Source organism: Struthio camelus, chromosome 31, assembly GCF_040807025.1.
Source record: "Struthio camelus isolate bStrCam1 chromosome 31, bStrCam1.hap1, whole genome shotgun sequence".
Classification (NCBI taxonomy): domain Eukaryota; kingdom Metazoa; phylum Chordata; class Aves; order Struthioniformes; family Struthionidae; genus Struthio; species Struthio camelus.
Genome location: NC_090972.1, coordinates 400,001 through 402,500, shown reverse-complemented (window position 1 = coordinate 402,500; position 2,500 = coordinate 400,001).

The window sequence follows — 2,500 nt, the reverse complement described above, 5'->3', positions numbered from 1 at the left end:
TGGTAAGGGCGAGAAAGGGAGGTGCTGCTGCTGCTGCTGGTGGTGGGGCAAGCATACAGAAAGCGCACACGCACACGCGCGCGCGCGCGCACACACACACGCACACACGCACGCACGCACGCACGCACGCACGCACACACACAAAAAAAAAAAAAAAAAAAGCCCGTACGACACCGAAAAGGAGCAAGCCGGGGGGGGGGGGGGGGGGAAACCTAAACAAAGAAAGCACGCTAAGCGGCTAAGGGAGAAGCGGCAGCTCTCCAAGGAAACCGAACGGGTCCGGCCGGGGAGGGGGACTCGGGAGGGGCGGCGGGCTGGCCTGTTAGCGGCCGGCCCGAAGGGTCCAACTCGGCAGCGGCCGGCCCGCCCGCCCGCTCGCCCGCCCGGGCCTGGGAGGCTGCCTTGGCAGCGGCCAGAGAGTCTACCGGCCTCCGGGGAGGTCCTCGAAGGGGCGAGCTGGTCGACCGGCCTCCGGGGAGAGGCGAGCTGGTCGACCGGCCTCCGGGGAGGCCGCCGAGCCTCGAAGGGGCGAGCTGGTCGACCGGCCTCCGGGGAGGCCGCCGAGCCTCGAAGGGGCGAGCTGGTCGACCGGCCTCCGGGGAGAGGCGAGCTGGTCGACCGGCCTCCGGGGAGGCCGCCGAGCCTCGAAGGGGCGAGCTGGTCGACCGGCCTCCGGGGAGGCCGCCGAGCCTCGAAGGGGCGAGCTGGTCGACCGGCCTCCGGGGAGGCCGCCGAGCCTCGAAGGGGCGGGCGGGTCGACCGGCCTCCGGGGAGGCCGGCCTCGAAGGGGCGCGGCGTAGCCGGTCTCCGCGGCTCCGGGAGGCCCGGAGAAGTCGCAGCCGGTGCCCCGGGTCTGCCTCCGCTAACTGGCAGCAGGTCTACCAGGCTCCAGCGAGACTTGGTGGCCTTTCGGGGTGGTGGCTGGTAGACCTGTTCTCCCTGGCGTTCCTGTGGAGCGGCGAAAGGGGTCGCTCTGCGTCGCTGCCTCCAGTTACGTCATCGTAGAGGTCGGCCACTTTCGAGCCACTCCCCGGTAGGAGGGGCGGCTGTCCTTCGGCTCTCCCGCCCCGCTGGACTTAGCGGTACGACTGTAGGCCACAGGGTGAACAGCCGCTGAGTTCCGGAGCCGCACTCCCGGGCGCCCCCAGCGCATTGTGGCCGGCCCGCGGGAGGCCTAGGGCGGCTTGCGACGAGGGCGGGCGGGGAGCGGTCCTGAGCCCGGCCCTTCGGGGAGAGCGCTTTCTTTTGCCCGTTCGGCGCGGCGGTCTCCCGGCAGGTCTCCGGCAGCCCCGCGAGTGTGTCCCAGGTGCTGGAAGCCGCTGCGGAGGCGGGGAGCCCAGCCAGCGGCAGGTCCCATGCAGCCGTTGCCGACTCGGGAGAGGGGTGAGCCGGACACCACCCCCCCCCCCCCCCCCCCCGCGGCCGGGGAAAAGGCCTGGCGCGTGTGCCGTTCGTGAACGCCAGAGGGTGGTCCAGAGAGAAACCGGGGGGTGCCCCGTGCGGCTCTGCCCAGACACCAGCGGCTCGAGAGCCTCGTTCTTCGGGCCCCTGTCGCAGGGAGCGTGGTGATGCCGGTGCTCCGGCCGGAGCAGCAGCCGGCTCGCGGCTGCCGATCCACACCCACACGCAGACGCCCGCTGAGGCGTCCCGGGACACGTCGGAGAGGCCCCTCGGCGGGCTGGCGCTTCCCTGCTTCCCCGTCACAGGGAGCGTGGGGGCGGTGCCGGTGTTCAGGCTCGAGTGGGCACCTCTTGCAGACGATGGTCCGCACCCACACGCAGCGCCCGCCGCTGGTTTGCGGCCACTGGTGGGCGGCGGGGTGAGTTGGCTCAGGACTCGACCGTGTGTGTTTGCTCCCGATCGATGAGGCCGTTCGGGTCGCGTCGGAGAGGGCCCCCGGCGGGTCGGCTCTGCTGTGCTCCCCCGTCACAGGGGGGTGCATGGGCGGTGTCCGATGTTCAGGCAGGGGGGTCTCCTCTCCAGCACGCGTCCTGTCGCGCGCGAGGTGCTGCCCGCTGGAGCGGCGAAGGAGAGGTGTGTGTGTGCTCTCCCGCTTATCCTCGGGCTTCTATCACCGAACCCGGCTCTGCGAGGCCAAGTGGCCCTGTGAGTTCTCAGGTGTCCGAAAAAACCTTGCACGGGGTGCTGGCGATGGTCTCAGCCCCGGGTCGCCGGGTGCCGGCCGCAAGCAGCCGTTGGTGGGGTGGCGAACTGACATGAGAAAGGGCCGAGTGGGTGCCACCCGCCCTGGGTGTGTGCCGGTTCGGGTGGAAAGGGGGGCGCCCCCCTCCCAGAGCTGCCGGACCCCCGCCTGCTGCGGAGCGTGCCGCCCCGGTGTTTCCTCGGTGGGGGGCCGCGCCCATCTCGAGGTCGCTTCCTCCTCTAGCACGTCCGTTTAGCTCTCCCGTAAAGGGGGAGCGGGTGCGCGGGGGGGGGGGGTTCGCCTCCGCCCGCATGCCTAGCGTTCTTTGCCGGCCTTGGAGGGAGGGTCATCCCCGGT